This window comes from Moschus berezovskii, chromosome 3 (assembly GCF_049115385.1).
Source record: "Moschus berezovskii isolate FMDL1 chromosome 3, NW_MosBer_1.0, whole genome shotgun sequence".
Lineage (NCBI taxonomy): Eukaryota > Metazoa > Chordata > Mammalia > Artiodactyla > Moschidae > Moschus > Moschus berezovskii.
The window spans coordinates 68,532,414-68,557,634 of NC_142462.1; the positions used below are offsets into that span (position 1 = coordinate 68,532,414).

Genomic DNA, 25,221 nt, shown 5'->3' on the forward strand with positions numbered 1-25,221 from the left:
AGGATAAACGGTTTGCGGACAGCGGTGTCTGCCTGCCTCCTCAGATCTCACTTCTGCCTTCCTCAAAGCCCGACATTTCCTTTCCAGGGTCGACGTCAGTCTCAAGATGTTCACTTCATGCCTCAACTTCATGGTGGGACTCTAAACTCGGGTTAAGGTGAACTGAGTGGTTCATTTCATTTCTCATCTTATACCTAATTAAAATAAATTGATTCAGTATGAACACATGACTCAGATGGTCCACTCAGAAAGAATCTCAAGATTCCTTCGGGGAAAAGGCAAATCTTCTTGGATGTTTTTTTTTTTTACTGTACCATGCAGTTTGCAGGATCTTAGTTCCCTGACCAGGGATCAAACCCATGCCCCTTGCAGTGGAAGCGTGGACTGCTAACCATTGGACTGACAGGGAATTCTCCAAACTCTGTTGTATTTTTACAAAGTAGAGTGAGTATATTTGAGACTTAGAAGTGCTACAGTCATTTTACTACCATAACAGGAATCAACATATTTTAGGTTCTTGATGCTGATTAAGTGGTAGCTTGGCAGTAAACATTTATCTGTCTATAAGTTTTAATAGAAAAAAAAAAAGCCAGGAGATCCCCTAATCAAATTTTGTACCACTAAAATCTGATAATTAAAGAAGTTAAAGTTTTATCCAGTTTGCCTTCATAAAACTGCTACTACACTATTTCCTCATCTATAGCATGGGACCAATAATGAGATAAAGTATGTAAAGCACTCAGCATGTGCCTTGACCCTGAGTGGTCACCCTATAAATCTCATTAGTTTCCCTTTCTTTTCTGTCTAGAGGTCTTTTTCCAAAACAACAAACAAACAAAAAACAATAAAACCCTGAAATATATCAATAACTCAAAATTCTTATAATAGCATGTTCTGAAGAACTCAGAATAAAAATAAATAACACTTTGGAATGAAACTTCATCCTCCAACTTTCATGAGGCGACAACTAACCCAAACCAGTACTCTGGTATTTTGGGGACTCCTAGTGCTTGAGACACAGATTAATGGGAAACCATTGTAAATAACCTAATGACTTATATCCTATTTCTACACAACAAACCGTGGTGTAACAGTATTTGCTACACAAAGGGCAGGTTAAGACACAAAGAAAAACAAACTCTCAATTTATTGAATTAGATCTTCGCAGTAAAAAGTACTCACTGGTAAATAAGGATAATGTAAAGGAAGAAACTTCAGTTTGATTTACTCAAGGATATTTGGATAAATTCAAGTTTGCTTCTTTTTGAATTATTGTTTAACTTGAATCTCCTAAAAAGTTGTAAAACCAGCAATTTGTTACCAGAAGTTCCAAAACTCCTATTACAAACCTAACACTCTAGAATCTAGTAGCCTGTAAAGTGAAAGAAAGTGGAAGTCGCTCAGTCGTGTCCGACTCTTTGCAAACTCATGGACTATACAGTTCATGGAATTCTCCAGGCCAGAATACTGGAGTGGGTAGCCATTCCCTTCTCCAGAGGATCTTCCCAACCCAGGGATCAAACCCAGGTCTCCCGCATTGCAGGTGGATTCTTTACCAGCTGAGTTATCAGGGAAGCCAGCAGCCTGTAAGCCTACACAGTAATCATCTTCTACCAACTCACCTTTTATTTTGTCATAATGTGAGAAAAACTCTCTTTGTTTCTATTCCTGAATTCTTTTAGAGCCTTAAAAGAAAATATAGTCCTTAATAGTCAAGTTAACTTGTTAGTTCCATTAGCAAAACTGTAAACTATCACTCTTTTCATTATCACAATTAAATGTAATAAATTACAAGATATAGGAGAAAAATAGCCTGGGTCCTAGCGCTGCTACTTATTGGCTACGTACATCTCTTCACTTTAAAATACCCCTTCAGTTTTATAGAAAATAATAATACATGCCCTGCCAAAACCATAGGCTCTCAAGAGAGTTAAAAAGGATCCTACCAATATTTGCCACCAAAATTCCTGCCATAAAACCTATCCCTCACTGTATCACAGAGGATAATCTAGAAACTCAGGTCCAGGAGGGAAGAAGAGGATGAAACAAAAGATATGCAGAAAATAGCAGAAAAGTCGTTAGCTTTGTGGCCAAAAATGACTGCATGTTAAATCTGATACTATAAAATTATAAATTTGAACTTAAGCAATTTATTTAATCTCTCTGGGTTCAGTTCCTCTGTGAAATGGAAATTACACTAACAACATTGCAGAATTGTTAAATGAAACAACAAAGAGATGTAAAGGGTCCAGTTTAGAGACTTGCATTAAGAACTTCTTAATAAATGGTAGCTGAAATGACACAGAATAGTCAGGTAGAGAAATAAGGTTTCAATCACATAAATATGTAATTAATGGGTATTTTGCACAGTGAACTAAAGGTTCTTTAGCAACAAAGCAGCATATATTGAAGATGACATATATTTAAAGTGACAGAACAATTGCACATATAGAGTCTGGGAACTTTCATTAAGTAACAAGGTTCAACAAAGACACATTTAACATTGGAACCACTTAAAACCCAGGAGAACACTAGGCAGCAAAAAAGGAAGAGAAATCTAAACCAGACCTGTGAGATATGCCTTGGAGACCCTGGCTAAAGTGTGTGTGTGTGTGTGATTTTTTTAACAGTTTATCCATAAGAAAGCATTATAAATTAGCATCAAAATCTAATGGTATTTTATCTGAATTTTCTTATATGTAATGTTGTTTGACTTGATTGTTATCATACTGTATATGTTTGTGACAGGGCATTTTTGCCCAGTTCTTCACCCTTTCCTATATGCACACCCTCTGAAGTGTGACTTTGCAATCCTTCCCACCATAGAAGCAGCTCCCGTGACTTTGCATTTGGCCAAATGACTTGCTTTGGCCCAAAGACTAAGGAGGAAAGGATGGAGTGAGAGTTTCTCACTTAGACCTTAAGAGTTGGTATTTCTGCCCATCCCTATGGCTCTGCCATTACCCTGAGAAGAGCATGCTGGGCTAATTATCTGGTCCCAGGAGGAGAATGAGAGACACAGAAGGTGGAGCTAAACCAGCCAACAGAGTCCAGCCTCAGGCAGCAGACACAGATGCTGGAGCAAGACCAAGTGAGATTTGGAAAGCCAACCAGCTGGGCCTAGACCAAATGGCTGACCCTTAGCCACTACACAGTTCCAAGAGGATAAACACTTGCTCATAATGTTTCTGAGTCTTGAGATGACTTATCACACGACATTTTGCTGGCAGTATCTAGCTGAATACAATGTCTTTAATAAGTGTCTTGTTTTAAAAAATAATGTCCCCATCTGCTCACACATTGCCACCAGAAAGGCAACTATTCTTTGCTATCTTTCAGGTATCAAGTTTATGGGTTTTTTTTTTAATAGTTTTGATTCATAACTGGATACATTATCCAGAGATGCAGAGAAAGTTTGTGTGAAAAAAATGTGAGTGGTATCTGGCTATTTGATGATATTAAAGAATTATTTGGGGCAAAATGACAGTATTATGGTTATGTTTTTGTTTTTTCTTTTTAACAGAGTCCTTATATTTTACAGATACATACCAAAATATTTATGGATAAGATGATTTTTACTTTGGGGATTTTCTGGGGTTTTCTTCAAAATGATCCAGATTCAGGGGAGGTGGAATAAACCAAACCAGAGCAGCTGTGAGTTGCATCACCATAGATGAGCAAAGCTAGGCAATGAGTATATGGGATTCACTGTGCGGTATGATTTAAATTTTCCATAATGACAGTTTTAATTAGTAATCTGAAAAGAAAAAGATAAAGACAGAAAACATTTTCTTTAAAAAAGACAAATGATGGTGAAAGATAGATGTATTCTCCCATTTTCTCTGATGAGGAGTGAATACAATAAAATCCAAGGCCTTCAAAGGAAACATTGCCAGCGGGGATCCCTCCAGATCACGAAGTACTCTCAGCTTCTCTCGAAGAGTGCATCCTCACTTTGTCCTTTGAAGAGAGAGCTTTGTGAATACAATCTTTGCTATGAAAAAAATGCAGAGGGAAAGCTTAGTGCAAGCCTGCTGAGCACACAACAGGCATTCAAAGACTGTTCACCCGATAAAAAACACTCCCGGTGGAGGGAGGAGAGGCCAGCTCAGACACACTGGAGTCCCTGCCACTGTGCTCCCCTGATCTTGCACTCAATATCCACTCACATGCCCAGTGGGGGTGACGTGATTGTCTGAACTTCACCAGGAAGTTCAGGGAACACCTAGTTCAAGACTGCCCTTCACAGATACTTTTATCTGTGTTTTTAATGAGTTGTATTGACAAGGTATTTGAAAATCATTGTCATCAGTGAAAACCAACACAGCAATAAGATCTTCATCCAGTGAAGTGAAATATTGTGACACTCTCAGTGCTGGCCAAGATAAGGTAACACTGCTCATCAGAGTTGAGATGGAGACCACATTTCTAGAAATCCATTTGGCAATGTATGGAAAGTTCATGAATAGCAGTCATGCTCTTTGAGGCCGTAAACCCTCTGCTAGGGATTACTAAGAGCAATACCAGCAATGTGCGCAAAATGTACACACTAGATGCAAAGAGACTTGATAACAATAAGTTAATTCTGTTACATACCTCTGACCTACTGTGTCACTAAAATAATGCTTATAAAGAAATATTAAATGAAATAGAAAAATTCCTGTGATAAATGACTGTTTATACACTATGTTCTCTACTGTATTATCTGAATTTATTGAAAGTGATTTTATCAAATATTTGAGCAGCTGCTTTGGGAAAGTGGATCATGAATACTTCTTATTTCCCTTTCTACAGACTTTTTCAGTGTTTGCCAAATTTTCTTCAATAATAAGAATATAAGTTTCATTATTACAAAAGTATTTTAAAACCATTAGTTCTTCTAGTAATTCCTCCATCATGTAAAATTTCTCTGTACTTCTTTTTTTCCTTTCTCGTTTCAATTTTCTTTAAAAAAATTTTTTTTCATGTATTTAGGTATGGTTGATTTTCAATGAGTTAATTTCTGCTATATAGAAAAGTGATTCATTTTATGTATACATGTATATATATATATATATATATATATACACACACACACACATATACATGCATTCTTTTTCATATTCTTTTCCATTATGGATGATCACAAGGTATTGACTATAGTTCCCTGTGCTATATAGTAGGACCTTCTAGTTTTCCCTGTATTTCTTAGCTGCCTAATAATAGTGACTTTGGTGACAGACACAAACAACAAACAACAGCCTTAGATATACTCAGAATAGCACCTATTGCTTCTACGTCTGTATATAGCTTTCCTTGGCTTAGTTAAAAACACAATAACAGCTCTATCTCAAGGTCATTTTGAAGATAAAAACGATACAATGTATAATACAGTCTTTATAAGCCTTTAAGTTCTGTTTCCTTTGTATCCATAATATAAAATGTTGAGAAAATGTGGATAAGATACCACACCTGAGCATACAGTGTAATCCATGAAAACTGCCATTATTATATCACTTTTTTGAATGAGTACTTTAAGCAAGGCATTTGGACTTTGACATTTTGTTTCTATGCAAACCCTCTTGTATAATGAAGCCAAAGGTTATACAAAGAAAGGATCCTGTCTATCCGGAGTCAGTCCCCGCACCTGTCCTCCTGTTGTCCATCACCGATTTCCTGAAGTCATCTGCCTTTTCCCAAGAGGGACTCATGCATCTCCTGCAACACTGAGTTCTGCTCAGACACGACATCATTTACTCATTTTTCCAAGTCTTAGGAGGGCACTTTTAGCTTTCACTACTCCCTGGGGATGACACTCTCCTTTGTCACCACCCTGTTAAAACTCCCATTAAGCTGTGGAGGAAGAAATGTGTCTCTTAGAACAAAAATAAATTTAAGAAGAACAGCAATTCTGTGTATAATTGGAACACAGACTGCATTTGGCTGGCTTTTTTGCCAAGTAATTTGTTAGGAGACAACTGGACAAAAATTGCCAACGGAATGAAAGACTACATCAGAGCTCAATTCCATGACTAAATTAGCACTTTACCTAGGTTCAGCCATTTTTCCTCATCATGCTTCAATACGGTCACGTATAAAATTGCATTCTTAAATCTACTGGGCTTCTGTGATGGTTTAAATGAGCTAACTTCTAGATCCAAAACATCTCAGAGGTCTCATATTATCTAAGAGGTCATACACTTTCCAGTATGCATGTTTTCAACTTAAGAATTTTCTTTCATATCCAGGAAGACACTTTCAGCTTCATAAAATTCACAATTTTTTTTGAGACAGTCTGTGATGTTATTAGATAAAAATAATAACTGTAAAGTTCTTTATTATATTGAACAGAAGTCTACCTTCCTCTAATAATCCCACCATAGTCATAGTTCTATTTTGGGGATCTTTACAACGTAAATGTTTTTCCTATTTTCTTTGAGGTGTCACTTTTACTTTGTTTAAGAACAAAAAGGGGAGAAGAAGGAGAACAGTAATTTTCATAAGATACAGAAGGGAAATTAGCACTGAAAAAAGTATTTTTCCTTTTAAAATTATATTTTTCATCAACTGAATATTCCTGTCATCTGCCTTTTCTCTCAACTTCTGTATGCTGTCATCTTTTCTTATTCAGGCAAGTAACTAAGGTTTCCAGCATAATGTGGGATTACAAGCTTTGACACTGAAGTCTTTGCTCTATTATTCACTAGCTCGGCCATCTTGGGCAGCTTAATTAATATCCCCATACCTCATTTTCCTTATCTGTCAGTTGGAGGATTATAATATTACATATTTCACAAAGCTATTGCTCTAAATATTTTACTTGCATGTGAATAGTCTACATAAAACACATCATAAGATTTGGAATAGACACTGCATTCCATAAATGTTCATTGATAGAAGTGATGAAGGTGGTATGGTTTCCAGTACCTCCTCATATGGCCAGATGATTTGGACATTCTAGTTTGCCAGTGTCTTTCTTAAATTATAGCGGTAGAACTGGAAGCATAAATATAATCAGGAAAACTCAGAACATACTGGGATGCTCACCACTTGATCAGGATGTTCAGTTCAGTTCAGTCGCTCAGTCGTGTCCGACTCTTTGTGACCCCATGGACTGAGGCATGCCAGGCCTTCCTGTCCATCACCAACTCCCAGAGTTTACTCAAACTCATGTCCATCCAGTTTGTGATGCCATCCAGCCATCTCATCCTCTGTCGTCCCCTTCTCCTCCTGCGTTCAATCTTTCCAGCATAAGGGTTTTTTCACGAGTCAGTTCTTCACATGAGGTGGCCAAAGTATTGGACTTTCAGCTTCAACATCAGTCCTTCCAATGAATATTCAGGATTGATTTCCTTTAGGATGGACTGGTTGAAACTCCTTGCTGTCCAAGGGACTCTCAAGAGTCTTCTCCAGCACCACAGTTCAAAAGCATCAATTCTTCATTGCTCAACTTTCTTTATAGTCCAACTCTCACATCCATACATGACGACTGGAAAAACCATAGCTTTGACTAGATGGACTTTTGTTGGCAAAGTAATGTCTCTGCTTTTTAATATTCTTTCTAAGTTGGTCATAAATTTTCTTCCAAGGAGGAAGCATCTTTTAGGATGTTGCTGCTGCTGCTAAGTCACTTCAGTCGTGTCCGACTCTGTGCGACCCCATAGACGGAAGCCCACCAGGCTCCCCTGTCCCTGGGATTCTCCAGGCAAGAACACTGGAGTGGGTTGCCATTTCCTTCTCCAATGTGTGAAAGTGAAAAGTGAAAGTGAAGTTGCTCAGTCGTGTCCGACCCCTAGCGACCCCATGGACTGCAGCCCACCAGGCTCCTCCATCCATGGGATTTTCCAGGCAAGAGTACTGGAGTTAGCCACTTGAAATTGAGCAAGTTATTAAATCTGTTTAAAACCTACAGATTCTTCTTGTATAAAATGGGAATAATAAGATTATTCACTTTGCAAAGCTTTTGTGAACATTTTAGTAATAGTGACATACAAGGTACTAAGTAGGTACAAATCATGGTTCTAAGCACATCTTGACACACAGTGTATATTCAATATTGTTATGACAGGAGATGGTCTAGGAGGTACTAGCCGTATAACTCTAGCGTGATATTTTTCCCATAGGCACAGAATCTGAGCTGACCCCACCTCTGATAAACCTCATACAGATCTGAACACGTCTCTGGCTGGCTCCACTATCAGACACTTTAAAAGGAAGGAGGCAAAGGGAAGAAGAGAAGAAGGTTGAGGAAGTGTAGAAAAGAAAGAGGAAGAGGTCATAACAGTGACAGAGAACTAGGGAACACACCAAGCGGGTGGTTACTCTCAGAAAGAGGGAACAGGAGAAGAACCACCAAGAGAAGGGCTTTTAAAATTTTTTCTTAACCCATGCCAGCCCGGGTTTCGCTGATAGCTCGGTTGGTAAAGAATTTGCCTGCAATGCAGGAGACCCTGGTTCGATTCCTGAGTCAGGAAGATCCGTTGAGAAGGGATAGGCTACCCTCTCCAGTATTCTTGGGCTTCCCTTGTGGCTCAGCTGGTAAAGAATCCGCCTGCAATGTGGGAGACCTGGCTTCGATCCCTGAGTTGGGAAAATACCCTGGAGAAGGGAAAGGCTATCCACTCCAGTATTCTGACCTGGAGAATTCCATAGACTGTACAGTCCATGAGGTTGCAAAGAGTTGGACATGACTGAGTGATATGACCTATAAGATTTATGTAAAAAAAAAAAAAGAAAGAAAGAAAATAGCCTTACAGTATTCACACTGTAACTTGCTTATTAAGAGGCAATGGCATGAAGAACAAACATGCGTTTTCCTTTTACTAATAGTTGCATTTTCATGGACTCCATCTTTAAACCTCTCTTATTGAATACCAGATTCAGCTGTCTCTGCAAAGTATAGCTTTTGATTCATGCGACTAAGATTCTTCTTATAGATTCTTTTCATGATTCATTTGTGAATTCTTTAGCACTGTTGGAAAAGTTAAAGGCACTGTAGGGTGATAAAAGATATTTCTTCTTCCTCTTAGTACTTACAGAAATCTGGAGGATTGAGAAAATTTCTCTCCACTGGGAGAGTTTAACTTCAAACTGCCTTCATGGATCTTTTACAAGCATTTTGATACTCAAAGTTACTGACAGGCCAGAGTCCCTTTGAGTTCTGAATTTTGGAGGTTCACCCATCCCAAGCCAGTGATTCTCAATCTGTTGACAGAGTTGCACCATTTCCCCCCTTCTCTGCATCCCCTGGGGTCTCTGACAAAAGGGTTTAGTGTTAGATGCCAACAGTAGTAAGTATCCCCATGGCAATCTGAAGGTGAAATTGGAGAGACACCATGACTCTTCCTGTGTCAACAGCATCCAGCCTGAGGACTTAAACAAGAGCAGATAAACTCTGGGAATGAAGTGTCTGTCTTCCTCTGAATAACCCTCCTTGGAGCATGCATAGCTGTAGTTTACAGTGGTGCTTTTTTGAGATTCCTGTACCTCCTGATTTCCAGAAAAAAATCAGCAACTGCTTCTAATCTTTATTCTTACAGCCCTTCCAATGGTGTAGCAGCCTCTCATCCTCTACATTAAGTTCCTCCCTGTTGGGAACATCTAGAGTGTTGTTGTTATTTCCATGATACCCTGTTTTAATGCATCAGTGCTGGCTGCATGGTAGAATTGCCTGGAAGTTTTTGGAAAACACTAAATGCATGGCTCTCACTTCTGAGAAAGGGCTTAGGTATCCATATTTTTTCAATGCTCTCAGATATTTCCAATGGGCATCCAAGAATGAAAACCACTGTCTCAAACTCAAATTGAATTCCCAACCTCAGGGTTTTGCTTCTATCAGACTTTCATTTTTTTGGTCATTTTAAATCAGGTTTAACAAGTCAGTAAGTTCACTTTATCCCCTCCTTCAGTGTTTTCCCAACAAACTGGCCTAGGGTATCTGGCTAAAAACCACATGGCAGACACAAATGCCAATGCAAATACAAATATATAAACAAACAAAATATGTAACATAAGTGATTTTTAAATATTGATCATGCAGTTTGCAAAATAACTGAAAATGTATTTTGAAAATGAAACACGTATCAATAGAAGCAGAATCTCAAAAGACATATTCGATGAAGAAAATAAAAATTGGTGAGCTCTAAAATCACTGCAGATGCTGATTGCAGCCATGAAATTAAAAGACGCTTACTCCTTGGAAGGAAAGTTATGACCAACCTTGATAGTATATTAAAAAGCAGAGACATTACTTTGCCAACAAAGGTCCGTCTAGTCAAGGCTATGGTTTTTCCCGTGGTCATGTATGGATGTGAGAGTTGGACTGTGAAGAAAGCTGATCGCCGAAGAATTGATGCTTTTGAACTGTGGTGTTGGAGAAGACTCTTGAGAGTCCCTTGGACTGCAAGGAGATCCAACCAGTCCATTCTAAAGGAGATCAGTCCTGGGTGTTCATTGGAAGGACTGATGCTAAAGCTGAAACTGCAATACTTTGGCCACCTCATGTGACGAGTTGACTCACTGGAAAAGACTCTGATGCTGGGAAGGATTGGGGATGGGAGGAGAAGGGGACGACAGAGAATGAGATGGCTGGATGGCATCACTAACTCTGTGGACATGAGTTTGAGTGAACTCCGGGAGTTGGTGATGGACAGGGAGGCCTGGCGTGCTGTGATTCATGGGGTCGCAAAGAGTCGGACACGACTGAGCGACTGAACTGAACTGAACTGAACTGAAAATAGATATGAAAAAAATTTCTCAGAATGCAGCTCAGAAAGAAAAATAATAAGAGCAAGCCCACTGTATACTTTTCTTAGCACAAAAGAAAAGTGACATGGAGGTTAAATTTGTTCCAGAAGAAACGATAGAGAGCAAAGTAAAGGCAATTTTCTCAGAGATAATGGCTGAGAATTTTCCAGATTTGATGAAAAACATTGACCGTCAGGTTCAGTAAGGTCAAAAAATCTTAAGCACGGTGAATAAGAAACCCATACCTCGATACAGCCTAGCGAAACTGCAGAATACTAAAGAAAAAGAGATGCTTGCTGATCTTTAAGGCAGCCAGTTAGAAAGGATGGACCACCTAAAAAGAAAAGGATTTACAGAGATAGGAGGGTTTTTAAAAGCAGCCGTGGAGGCAAGAATATGATACGATATTACCTTGAACAGTGAGTGAAAGTAACCATCAACCTACAAAGTGTACACAGCAAAAGTGTCTTTCAAGAATGTGGACAAGAAAAAGACCTTTTGTACAAATGAAAATTGACAGAGAGTAACACCAATGTATTCTTTCTAAAAGAACATGTATAGGATATATTTAAGAAAGAAACAAAGTTATACAAGAAGGAAAGTCTAAGTTACAAAGGAAAAGAATGTTAATCAAAGAAACTAAATATATGACAAGTCTAATCAGATTCTGTATACAATAATAATAATAAAGATATCTATTGGATAAAAATACAAGACAATACTAAAATATTGGGTAATAATATCATGGAAGTTTTACATATAAAAATACAAGCTGAGAGGGGGTTCTCTGTCAATGTGTTCTAAGATCTGTGTATTACTTAGGATGAAAGTAAGACATTATTTAATTTCCAGGATTTTTAAACTACATGGAAGTTCATAATTCTTTAACAGCACTAGAATAATAAAAATAGAATGCTTATCTTCCAAACTAGTAATGGGGGAGAATGAAGTGAAGAAAAAGCAAATTCAGTCAGTCCAAAAGAAAAGAACATAGGAGAGAAGGTAAGAAAGGAGGAAGAAAGGAAGGGGGAGAAAATGAAACCTACAAAGTGTACAAATAGATAGCAAAAAATTTAAAGGTAGAACTAGATGCACATTTCATTAATAATTCATTTAAGTGGACCAAAGTTCACAGTCAAAAAAGATTCTCAGATTTATGTTTAAGAATCCATTCCAATCCATCATTAAGAAACATCTTAAATAAAAGGGCCTGGAAAACTTAAAAGAAAAAAAAAATGCTATACCTGGCAAACTCTAAAGAAATAAAAAGTAAGAAAGGAAGGGATGGAAGAAAGAAGTTAATCTATCCAATTTCATTATAAAATAGGCCATAAGTCGTGTAAAATAAATGCTGTATGAAATAGGTACAGTCTATTAGGGAGTAGCACCTCATTCTTTTCAGAAAGATTAGGGGAAGAAGAGAAAGAAGTTCAAGGAAGAAAAGGAAATAAACATTTGGCCAATGCTTGTTGAGCAACTGCTTATTCCTGGCCCAAACCCATCTGGTTTATTTTGCACTCTCTCCTAGCAATCCTTAAGATAACTCTCCACAATGTGAATTATTACTTCCAGGCTAAGTATTAATAGGTTGCCTAAGGGCTCTTATGTGGCTGAACAGGAAATTGAATCAAATTCTGTCAAATCAGAAAACTGTGTGAAAACTGTACCTTAAGGATTTGTGTGTAGAGTTGACAGATAAACTACAGAGTACTCAGATTTAAAATCAAGATAAGTAACAGATAATTATTTTTGTGTATGTATCCCATGCAATATATGGGACATGCTGCTGAGTCACTTCAGTCGTGTCCGACTCTATGTGACCCCATAGACGGAAGCCCACCAGGCTCCGCCGTCCCTGGGATTCTCCAGGCAAGAACACTGGAGTGGGTTGCCATTTCCTTCTCCAATATGGGACATACCTATACTAAAAAAAAAACTTATTGACATTTATCTGAAATTCAGATTTAACAGGGAGTCCTGAATTTTATTTTCTAAATTTTGCAACTCTAGGTGGGGTAACTAAAAGAGCGTTGAGATGACAGGGCTTATCAGGGAAAATATTAATACATTCTCTTTCTGCCATACTCCATTTTGAGCGCTTAGAGGACGTATTTTTAACTTACCTAATCAGAAGCGAATTGTGAGATTTATTGTCCCTAATTTTCAAATGGAAATTTGGAAGTATATATACTATAAGACCGTCCCAGCACAATGATATAGTTTCATGCATCATTGGGGTCCATATTTGCTTCAGTCTGTTTATTTGTACTTTAAATGGAGGGTACAAATCCTCGTTGAACTGGAAGGATGAAGCACACAGGCTAGGTTATTCACAGATTTCCTGGGGCAGATGCATTTTAAATTAATCTTTATGGGAGGAGAAGAACATAGGTTGCACTCCGCTATAAAAAACAATATTGCCTATTAGGCACTATCATAGAAATATGTAGGATCTGGGTAAACAATATAAATGAATGTATAAACTATATGACTGTTTCAATTTACCTGAAAAATATCATTGTGTGATATGCAATTTTAAGTATGAAATTATAAAAATATATGTGTTAGTTACCCACACACACCTGCATTTTTCTGCACACTTGAAGAATGGGAGATTCTAATAAAAACTCTCTTTTTACCAGAGCAGTGGCATCACATATGCTTGGGGAAATTGCGTAGAACATCTCCTGTGATGTGCCTCACCCCATCTTTCCACCCAAAAATGAAGACAGTCTGATATGCTGATGGTAGGTGATCACTTTTTTTAACTCAGACACTATGTTACGCCTTGCCAAAAGAGGAATCTATAAAAAGGGAACTGGAGGTTGAGTGGACATGCAGTCTTCTTCAGATGCTATGATGTTGCTGAATGTCAGTTTCCATGTTCACCCTAACCCAAATTTTCAGAGTTAAACGTGCATCTGTTCACGTGTGGTCTATGGCTCTTTCCTGTGACAATGGCATCTGAGTAGTCATGATAGGGGCAAAATTAGCCTACAAAACTCAAAATATTTGCTATCTTTTTACAACAACAAAAAATGTTGCCACTCTCTGATTATAGATCAAAGGATCTTTTCTGTTTGAAGTAAAGTTGAAGGTGATCAGTTTAGAGTGATGGGCAGGAATTTATTCATGAAATCCAGTGGTGTCCAAACCACAGTTCAACAAAGCAGCAACACATCAGACTAGAAGTTTCTGTAGTTAGAATTCAACTAGCTCTGGCTTCATATCCCACCTTATGTAGATAATATAGATGTGAGACTGTTGGGAGGATTAAAGCTAAGCCCGATGCTGAAAGTGCTCACCAAATGTTCACTCTCTTCACTTAAATAAATATTTAAGTAAATATCAACTTCCCCCCTACATTCTGTTCCATGTCAGAAGAAAGTACCTGAGTACAGTCGCTCTGATAAAATGAGACAAAACAAGGTCCCTGTGTAATTTTGTCTAAACACAGGCAAACACAAGGTCATGGGACTAGCCATAAAATGCCAAATATCCCCTTTCCTGGTTAAAAATTAATGGCTTCCTTTTCCTCGCTGAGCATAATATTGTTTCTGCTTTCTGACAGCATCCAGTATAGAGTGAACCCCACACCTCCTTAGACCCTCCCCTCCCTGCAGTGAATCATAAACTCAAGTTGTCCAACTACAGGTGTCCTATGGTCTTTGGCTGAAAGTCGTTGACAGATGGGACAGTGAGATGGGAATAATGTCAGGTTGTTTTATTTGTATTTTAAAAGCTATAAACTGTACAGTGGTAGTTATAGGGAAGAAAAGTAATAATTATTGAATAATACTATGTCAGGCATTTTAAGTGTTCTTCTTTTTTTTTTTTTCATAATTCTCATTTGAGTTAGATATTGTGATCTACCTTTTACTGACACAGAAGCTGAGGACTGTTGAAGCTGATTAGGTCTGTTCACTGTGTGTATGCTCAGTTGTGTCTGACTCTTTGCAACCCCCTGGATCATAGCCCACCAGGTTCCTCTGTCCATGGGATTTCCCAGGCAAGAATACTGGAATGGGTTGCCATTTCCTTCTCCAGGGGATCTTCCCAACCCAGGGATTGAACTACATTAGCAGGCAGATTCCTTACCACTGAGTCACCTGGGTCTGGGGCACGCCAGATGTGTGTGTCACTTAGAAGTGTATAATGGCAGAGAGAATCACTGTCTTTTCTAAAGAAAGCCAATGTAGTGAGGAATAAAGCCTCTGTCTTCCCCTGTATTAGCCTCTCTTGTATGTATTACACCATGCTGGGCATGGGGCCAGGATGCATAGATTGTCTTTCTGAACATCTTAGAACCTTCTCTATTCTTTTTTCCCTTAGATTTAACCCCTTGGAGCAGCTGTTAGTTATGTCTCTGCTATTAGCACTTAAAATACAAGATTAGGAATATGACATAAGAAAGAATCAACCGCCTAACCATAAGCCTTCATAGTCACCCAGGGAGATCAGTCAAACGAATGATGTCCAGGGTCTCATAATGACTTATGACCTTTGCATTTTTTCACATGGATAAATTGTGTCTTTCCAGCTATATTGTTGCTTCCTGGAAAGCAGAGAACATAAACAAATCTTTGAATATTTCTGTTTGTCTTTCTCTCCACAGTAGTATAAAGAGTGAAGTAGACATAATAATTCCTATATTTTTGTTACATTTTTTCCTGAAAACTCAAGAGAAACTAAAGAATTTTACATCAAATTTTCTTCTTGGGAAAAGATCTGAAACAGACCTAGTCAACAATATTCCTCTGGGTAGAGATGTTTATAGGGTATTGTATTGTATTGTTTGGTCACTAAGTAGTGTCCGACTCTTTTGCAATCCCATGGACTATAGTCCGCCAGGCTCCTCTGTCCATGGGATTCTCCAGGCAAGAATACTGGAATGGATAGACATTTCCCTCTCCAGGGAATCTTCCCAACCCATGGATCAAATCCACATCTCTGCATCTGCTGCATTGGCAGGTGAATTCTTTACCTCTGAGCCCCCTGGGAAGCTCGTTTATCGGGTAGATTATGTTTAAAGGAGCATGGACAGAAAGAGATGGAGAGAGGGGGAGAAAGGAAGGAGGTAATTGATGAATGTGGCAGTTTTTTCTTAATTCTTGAATTTACGTTCAAATCCCAACTAAAGTTTATCTAAATTAAGTCCTTGCATAGAATAATCTGAATTAGATATGGTAATGACTTTGCAAAGAGATTACAGTGTAGGGAAAGATAAGACCTGCACTAAAATAATCTTATGCAGTCCATGATGAATTAATCATGAGTACCACTGTACCTGCTGTGAAATAATAGGAAATAAACTCATTACTCTGCCCTGGTTCACAGAGTTCCTAAAACCACTGCCATTTGGTGGCATTAAAGGCATGGATCCCAATATACCAAAGAAAGTAATGTTCCATGTGCATTTTGGGGAAAATGAGATGTCCTAATTGTTGATGCTGAGGAAACAAACAGGAGAATAGTGGGATATAACTCATGAAAAGTATAGAGCCAAGCCACCTTCCCTGCCTCCTAAGAAAACTGTATGCAGATCAAGAAGCAACAGTTAGAACTGGACATGGAGCAACGGACCGGTTCCAACTTGGGAAAGGAGTACATCAAGACTGTATATTGCCACCCTATTTATTTAACTTATATGCAGTGTACATCACTGCATATAAGTGACCTGTCGGGCTCGACGAAGCACAAGCCAGAATCAAGATTACCAGAAGAAATATCAATCAATAACCTCAGATATGCAGATGACACCATCCTTATGGCAGAAAGTGAAGAGGAACTAAAAAGCCTCTTGATTAAAGTGAAAGAGAAAAGTGAAAAAGCTGGCTTAAAACTAAACATTCAAAAAACAAAGATCATGGCATCTGGTCCCACCACTTCATGGCAAATAGATGGGGAAACAATGGAAACAGTGACAGACTTTATTTTCTTGGGCTCCAAAATCACTACTGATGGTGACTGCAGCCATGAAATAAAAAGACGCTTGCTCCTTGGAAGAAAAGCTATGACCAACCTAGACAGCATATTAAAAAGCAGAAACATCACTTTGCCAACAAGGGTCTGTTTAGTCAAAGCTTTGGTTTTTCCATTAGTCATGTATCAATGTGAGAGTTGGACCAAAAAGGAAGCTGAGTGCCAAAGAATTGATTCGTTTGAACTATGGAGTTGGAGAAGACTCTTGAGAGTCCCTTGGACAATAAGATCAAACCAGTTTATCCTAAAAGAATTCAGTTCTGAATATTCACTGAAAGGTCAGATGCTGAAGCTGAAGCTCCAATAATTTGGCCACCTGATGCTAAGAACTGACTCATTGGAAAAGACCTTGATGCTGAGAAAGATTGAAGGCAGGAGGAGAAGGGGACGACAGAGGATGAGATGGTTGGATGGCATCACCAACTGGACGGACATGAGTTTGAACAAGCTCTGGGAGTTAGTGATGGACAGGGAGGCCTGGCATGCTGCAGTCCATGGGGTTGCAAAGAGTCGGACACGACTGAGTGAACTAAACTGAACTGAACTGGGGATTAATGCAGGAAGGAAGAGACTTGAATTTGTGGATGTAAGGATAAGGAAGAGAGAAGACCTGTGCCTGGGAGGCCCCGGCAGCATGGCCTCCTACAAGGACTAATGAGAATGGCCTAATGCTCCCTAGGTTGGGAATTGTTCATTTCTGTCTAAAACATTGTAATTTCTTAAGCTATTATCAAGCCTTCAACTGCTCATGGGCCAGCAAACTATAGCCCATGGGCCAGCCATGTATGTAAAGTTTTTATCTGATCACGGCAATGCTTATTTATTTATGTATCTTCTCTGGCTGTTTTTATACTACAACTGGAGAATAAAGTCGTTATAACAGAGATTGTACGGCCCACCACACCTAAAATACTGATTATCTGGTCCAAGCAAGAGTTTGTCCCAACAAAGGGTATCATGGATTCAAGTCAGTTGTGTGTGAGAGGGAATCAGAAGGGCCTTGTCTACCTGTTGGAATAAAGCAGACCAGACAAGTGGGAAGATGACCCACAGACAAACCTGAGGGCAGTAAGAGTGAGGGACACCCTCTGTCTCAGATTTGTAGAATATGTAAAACAAGTCTCAGAAATCCTCAAGAGGAGATTGAGCTTCCTATCATCGTTTAAGTGAGACCTTGGACCAAGAACAGAAATGAGTTATATATTTGAGATTCCATGCATGAAGGTTTTGGTTTTTGGACTCTGTCTGGGATTAATCTTAACCCCTAAGCAGATCCAGGGATATGACTCCAGCACAACATCTACGTAGTTGAACAAATAATTGTTTTTCCATTGCTAAATCATATCCGACTCTTTGCAACCCCATGGGCTGGGCATGCCAGGCTTCCTTGTCCTTCACTATCTCCTGGGGTTTGCTCAAACTCATGTCCATTGAGTCAGTGATGCTGTCTAACTATGGTACCCTTTAATACACAGATACTGCATGGGTGCACTATGGAAACACACCACTAAGTAAACTGCAAGTTGCTGTTTCTGAGGTGCAGGGATAGTGTAGGGAGGGGAGGAGGTGTGATGGACACTTTGAATAAGGATGTTTCAGGCATAGTACCAGATTATACAAAGCTGTGTAGGTTTTTCAGTAAGCATTTCTTACATTGTCTTCAATCTTAGAATTTAAATTTCCCTAAAGAAATGAACGAACTGTAAACCAGCTATTGTAGACTGAATTGCTCTTTCAGAAAATGAAATTATTCCTAGAGAGAAAAGAGAGTTATGTTTGGATCTCAAGCCATTTCCCACTCAAGGTAGCTGTGGGGACGCCCCAGCCAACAGAGCTCAGATTTTGGTGTCACCAGTTAACCAGGCACTGAAGGTCAGACTGAACTTCTGTGTCAGGGAGCAGTGTGCTATCCTAAATTCTGTTAGGTCTGATTTTTGAATTGTCCAGGAAAACCTTCTGTTTTTGTGTAATGCTCCAGCCAGTACAATCTCCCGCCTGATGCCAAGAGTGCCACTATTCATTAACAAAACTTCATTCTCCAGTCCCCCGATCCCAGAGGCTAGGTTACTGGGAAAACCTGTAATGTGTGAATTAAATTCAACCAACTTCACTCTTTTTAAAAAACGACATAATCTCCAGGAACTGCAATCTTTAGTTGACCAAGTATTTTGAAATCCCAGTTACATCCCAATTTGAAAGAAAAGGCAATCTTTAGATTTAGCAACTACTTACTGTTTTGAGCATTTGGGGCTCTCAGCCTTCAGTATCTATGCTACATAATCTCAGTGATGATGTCTTTAACTTTCCATTCAATCATTCATTTATATGCTCATTCCAGAGATGTTGAATACTCAGTATGTCACAGACACCATTCCAGAATGTGTGTTCAGTTGCTCAGTTGGTTCCGACTCCTGTCAAGTGACTCCATGGACTGTAGCCCACCAGGCTTCTCTGTTCATGGGACTTCCCAGGTAAGAATACTGGAGTATGTTACCATTTACTACTACTGGGTATCTTCTTCACCCTGGGATCGAGTCTACATCTCTTGTGCTTCCTACATCGGCAGGTGGATTCTTTACCACTGTGCCACCTGGGAAGTTCCATTCCAGATTAAAAAAAAAAAATCATCCTAAAATAACGATTTCCTGCTCTTAAGGAAATCTGTGGAAGTTTTTTTCCATTAAAAAAGCACATACTTACAAACACTCCGATTTTTGTATACAGTATTAGGGGATTGGTGAATTACCTTAAGTATCATTCATGAACTCCTTTGGGGTCACATGAATGAGTCTATATCTTCCATTTTATAACTGTTAAAAATCATTCCCAAAATTCAGAACTGGAAAATTATGGCCTTGAGGCCATATCTGGTACATTTTTTCTTCTTTTATAGCCTGAGGTAAGAATGGCTTTTACATTTTCAAATAGTTACATTTTAAACAGTTATGTAAGAGTCTGTACATTATCTTCAATTTTACCTGTTGACTTGCAGAACCTAAATTATTCACTTTCTAGTCCCTATAGAGATGGAGAAGGAAATGGCAACCCACTCCAGTGTTCTTGCCTGGAGAATCCCAGGGACGGGGGAACCTGGTGGGCTTCCGTCTATGGGGTCACACAGAGTCGGACACGACTGAAGTGACTTAGCAGCAGCAGTCCCTATAGAAAAAAATTTGCCAATCCTTGCCCTAGAATGGTTAGAAAATATCTTTCAAATCACTCAGCCAGTTACTAGAAAATAAAGGACTAGGATTCATACCACTTCATTTCTCATCCATTGGTCTCTCATTACTCCTGTTGATCAATTAAAATATTGACTGATTGAATTAAACCCAATAAAAAGAAAATAAGAAATTGCATATTTGCAGTACTTAATAAACAATTTCTTAGATAAATAATTGGACATTTTGCAGGAAGTTGAAATCCAGAGAACTTAGTGACCTACCCAAAATCCTTACAAATTTGTTAAAGAAGCAAGACTAAGCTCTCAAACTCAGGTTGTGTGTTACTTTGTTTTTTTTTTTTACTTTGAGTATTTTTTATTCCACATGTTTGAAACATAATAATTTTTTGTAAACAGAAATAATGGTATGGAAAGAATTTACTTAAAGCAAAATACTTGAACAGATGCTATTGTTAACTTCTAATTAAGTGATTTTTAAAGTTATTTTCAGATTCTCCTGTAATGTAGTACTATTAACATGAAATACAAAGAATTATGATAACTATTATCACAAAATCACATGTGCTATTTTGAATATATTCTTTCAGAAATTTCAAAGCACCTAATTACTACTGATTTCTTCTATCAGTTAGGGTTGCCAGAATGGTTTCAAAGTATGTATGACAATATTACTAATGATAGAGTTTAAAGATTTTCATAATAGAAATACTAGAACTGTTTCAAAGATAAACATTTGAATAGTATGTGAAAACAATACCAGATTCCTTAAAGATTTCTTATATGATGTTTTTAGCCAGAATTGTTTTTTTTTTCTGACACATTCTGAGAACATTTTTGTTCTTATTTAAGCCCTAATAAAAATTGGGTGTCACCCTCAACATCATGTGTACTACACAGAAAGAACAGATCAATTCTTCTAAAACGAGCAGTTGTAGTCAGCGTAAATAAACATTTTTTTTTTTTTTACAGTAAGACTGTGCGGAGATTCTGAATTCGAACAGCATTGGCAAGTCCAGCATGCTCTCTTTATGTGTAACTTCCATATACATGCCCCCCAGCTCAAATCTTTTGCACTTACCTGAATAAGACAGATTTCTCAGGGAAATGTGCAGAGTTGGGCCACCTGACAGACTTCCAAATAGAATTCTTTTCTAATAGCAAGGCTGCCTGGACATTTCCCTGGTCTGCGAGCACTCACACAGCCTAGACAGTTCACCAAACAAAAGGAAGCTAGTGTTTTAAGTTCTGCAAAGAATCACCAGCAACCACAAAACCTCAAGATCATTTCAGACACATTAGTATTGAAAAACCAAGCTCTTAAAGATGAACTCCAAGTTGCAAAATTACAGAAAGGCCAACTGTCAAATATTTTTTAAGGTCTTAGGACTACTGTGAGAATCCATTTAAAAACGTATTCAAACTGAATTTTGTAAAGAATGGGAAGTGGGGGAAGACAGTGATATTATCAAAACTGAAAAGAGGAGATGAACTCCGTGCTGTGGGATTACTACTCTCATAATGTATTTCAGTGATTAGCTCTGTCATTGTATACAATATGACACTAACTTCAGCTCATTTAATTAGAGTTAAGAAAAAGGATATTAGAATGATAGTCTATTTAAGTGCCAGAAGAGGGAAATGTGTCTGTTCATAGCTTCATTTTTTAGACCCTTAACATTATCCTCATAAGAAACCACACATACAATCATAAAGCTCTATTGCAAATATTGAAAGTTTGAGTTCCTCAAACTGCTCTAACTTGCCTGTCATTTTATGCCACACTATGTGTGTGTGCATTCTAAGTTGTCTTCGACTCTTTGCGATGTCATGGACTGTAGCCTGCCAGGTTTCTCTATGAAATTATCCAGGCAAGAATACTGGAGTGGGTTGCTATTTCCTTCTCCAGGGGATCTTCCCGAACCAGGTATCAAACCTGTAAATAATATTTTATAAATACTGTATCTTGTAAGTCATATAATAATATATAGATATCTGTGAATTTAAAATGCTAATTTATTAAATATCAATATTTTAAACTCCACTCCAATTTTTGTTGGACTGTGAAGAAAGCTGATCGCCGAGGAATTGATGCTTTTGAACTGTGGTGTTGGAGAAGACTCTTGAGAGTCCCTTGTACTGCAAGGAGATCCAACCAGTCCATTCTAAGGGAGATCGATCCTGGGTGTTCATTGGAGGGACTGATGCTGAAGCTGAAACTGCAATACTTTGGCCACCTCATGCGACGAGTTGACTCACTGGAAAAGACTCTGATGCTGGGAAAGGTTGGGGGCGGGAGAAGAAGGGGACGACCGAGAATGAGATGGCTGGATGGCATCACCGACTCTGTGGACATGAGTTTGAGTGAGCTCCGGGAGTTGGTGATGGACAGGGAGGCCTGGCGTTCTGTGATTCATGGGGTCGCAGAGAGTCGGACATGACTGAGCGACTGAACTGAACTGAACTGAATTTGACATTTATTTTAAAAAATTATGGGAGCATCAAACTTGTACTATCCCTGAGTTCTCTCTATTTTAAAGGCCCTAATTAGAATTATGAGTTTGGTTATTTCATATAATTTCTGGTGTCCTTTGCAATGTTGAACACTAATATTCTAGGCAAACATTTTTCAGTTCTTCTTATTGTTCACATTTCTCATTTCAAACATAATGTTACAGATACACCTGAGTTTGTTTTTTCGATTGCAGGGGAAATATTTTACATCTGAAAATTCTTCAGCTTTAGCAGGTGTGCGCCATTTGTGTCACAGGAATAAAAATGCTATATGCTTCAAAATAACTCATGCTGGAGAAATTTCAATTTTCAGTAACGGTAGAGAAAACTGTTTTAAATAAACTCACCCTCTGAGAACAAGCTAAAAAAATAGAATATAAGTTTGTTGGTTTAAGTGCTTCAGAAAGCTGGCCAGACAGTGAGAACCTGAAGAAACCAAATCCCCAGGAGAAGAGAAGTACAAAAGGTGAACCCAATTTTTGACTCTCTTTTTTACTCAAGGCGCTCCTGTTTGTAACTGGCTACTCAGAAGCAGAAAAATCAAGCAGGAAGGGGTAGCTAGGAAGCTCAGAAGTGAAGGATACTTGGATTAGGGAGCAAAATTAGAGCCTAGAAATTACCAAGGAGGTGGTGTCTTTATAGTCACCCTAAGGTTTCAGGTGGAACCTCTGCAGGGCTATATCTCAGGACAAGGCATTAACTAGAAATATTGTGTCATCACAAGATTGAAGTCCAATCTAAATCAACTAAATTAGTTGTTTTAATTAGTTGTTTATATACCTGGTGGCTCAGAGGTTAAAGCGTCTGCCTCCAATGCGGCAGACCCGGGTTCGATCCCTCGGTCGGGAAGATACCCTGGAGAAGGAAACGGAAACCCACTCCAGTATTCTTGCCTGGAGAATCCCATGGACGGAAAAGCCTGGTAGGCTACAGTCCACGGGGTCGCATAGAGTCGGACACGACTGAGCGACAGAACGGAAATTTGTTGTTATTGTTTAGTCGCTAAATTGTGTCAGACTCTTTTGTGACCCCATGGACTATAGCCCATCAGACTCCTCTATCCATGGGATTTCCCAGGCAAGAATACTGGAGTAGGTTGCCATTTCCTTCTCCCAAGGTACTAAATCAGTAGGTGCAGTAATTAGATAATCATTGAACAGATTAGGGGATTTAGCACCACTATAAGCCTACATCTGCATCCAGATCAACAAGTTTTCTCTCAAATTTTTTATGCACAACGTCCAAATTTCAATAAATATTAATAGGCACGTCAGAAGATAAGATTAAATAACCAAAATCATGAAAATAAATAGAAAATAGAAACAGGTGCACAAGGAGATAAAGGATTGAGGGACTTTAAAATAACTGTGATTAATAGAAGAAATTAGGTAAAATATAGAGGATTTTATATTTTATACTGGAATCTATCTCTTAAAATCAAATGGAAATTTTGAAATTAAAAGATAAGATAGCTTAAATTTAATACCCAACTGGTAGGGACTAAGAGAAAATTAGACCCAGAAGATGAGAATTAGTTCAATAGAAAACATCAGGTTGAAGAACAGAGAAGCAGAAAAAAGATACAGGAAAAGGTCTTTTTTAAATGTAAAAGACAAACAGAAATGTTCTAATATGCCCATAATTGGTGTCCTAAGAAAAAGAGGAAAGAATTGGGCAGAAACAATGCTTAAAGAGGTAATAAATTTAAATATTAAATAATTTAAAAAAGACATAGACTCCAGAAGCATTATGTACTTCAAGCAGGGCAGAAATGAAGAAAATTTACACCTAGTTGTATCTAGAAAAATTGCTAACAACCAAAACCAAAATCAAACAAGCTTAAAATCAGTTTGAAGGGAAAAATTATTTTTAAAAGAGCAACAATAAAAGTAAAAATAAACTTCCCTACAGTGAAACCCAAAAGAAAGAACACCTTCAAAACTATGAAAGAAAATAACTACCAATTTAAAACTTCTTATTTGATGAATACATTAATTATCTTGAAGGCAATATATAACATTTCCAGACAATTCAAAATTGAGATAATTTAAAACCTGCAGACATTTATAACCTGCCAAGGAAATTATCAGGAGTTGTTGTTCAGGAAGAGCAAAAGTGTATCCAAGATGGAAGTCAGTACTGCATGTAGAAAGGAAGAGGCAAAACAAGGAGTAAATATGGGTAAATCTAAATAAATTTTGAAGATATATGGTAACAATAATTATAATGCTTTGCGAGTTTCAAAATACAGAGAAAACAAAATATGTGCTCAAGTTGCTCAGTCGGGTCTGACTCTTCGCAACCCTGTGGACTGTAGCCCGCCAGGCTCCTCTGTCCATGGAATTTCCCAGGCAAGAATACTGGAGTGGGTTGCCATCTCCTACCCAGGGGATCTTCCCGACCCAAGATCTTCCTGACCCAGGGATCAAACCCACATCTCTTGCATGGGCAGGAGAATTCTTTATCACTGAGCCACCTGGGAAGTCTGAGAACCAAAATACATGACAATATTAGAATAAAACATGAGAAGAAGGTAAATTCAATGAAAGTGTCCTAAGACCTCTGCATCTTCTTGGTGGTGGTAAAAGCACTAATTTATTTCAAATTTTAATCAGTCTAGAATACTCATTGTAATCCCTGGGGTAGTCACTAAAAGAATAACAATAGAACATATAATTAACAAGATAAAATAGAAGAAAACAAATTATAAAAATATTAATCCAAAAAAGTGCTCAAAGCAAAGGAAAAGACATCTAGAATGGGTTGACAAGTATGAAACGAAGGATAAGAGGATAACTTTAAAATCCTTAATATAATAT

At 38.2% G+C, this 25,221-nt stretch overlaps 1 protein-coding gene across 1 annotated transcript in view; it reads right to left on the minus strand.

The window, feature by feature from the left end:
• Positions 1 to 21,100, minus strand: part of GPR141 (G protein-coupled receptor 141) — a 55,441-nt gene extending 34,341 nt beyond the window's left edge. Inside the window, exon 1 of the mRNA XM_055420864.2 lies at positions 20,970 to 21,100. The gene's annotated coding sequence lies outside the window, so the exon portion shown is untranslated. The remainder of the gene's footprint in view (positions 1 to 20,969) is intronic.
• Positions 21,101 to 25,221: the final 4,121 nt, after the last annotated feature.